The following is a 591-nucleotide window of genomic DNA, read 5'->3' on the forward strand; positions in this document are numbered from 1 at the left end:
CCGCCAAAAAAAGAATTTAAACTAATGTTTTGGTCCACAGTCAAAGAAGATTTGGTTTTGCTTTCACAGAAACAAAACTTGACTGGCTTCTTTTTGCTCTATAAAGTGGTTTCCCACACTGAGATATACTGGGACAAGATCACTAAAAGTGCACATAGGAAATTATGTCATCAATTTTGTGTTGGCACGTTGCCAATAAGGGGATTTACCAATAAATGGCACAATCAACTATCTTTGCACTGCCCCTGGTGTAGTGAGCAAAAGGAAACAATGGGTCACTTTCTTTTTGTTTGTCCAGCATACTGTGCGCCGTGTCAGAAATGGATAAAACCCATCTGTAGAAGGATTAATACACGGGTGTGGGAAGAAGCGCTGCTAACCTTGAGATCTAATACAGTCGAGTGGATCTCCATAGGTGTGGCGAAATACATTGGATGGGCATGGACCATTAGGGCCAGATACCTCTCAGGAAGATAACTAAGACTACTATGACAACTGTATAAGAGGGAATATACTCAGTTTAATTTCGAATGTATGAATTGTGATTTGTAAATCCTTTTTAACGATCTATGTAAAACGTCTTGTGATACT

This window comes from Lissotriton vulgaris, unplaced genomic scaffold (assembly GCF_964263255.1).
Source record: "Lissotriton vulgaris unplaced genomic scaffold, aLisVul1.2 SCAFFOLD_1682, whole genome shotgun sequence".
NCBI classification, from domain to species: domain Eukaryota; kingdom Metazoa; phylum Chordata; class Amphibia; order Caudata; family Salamandridae; genus Lissotriton; species Lissotriton vulgaris.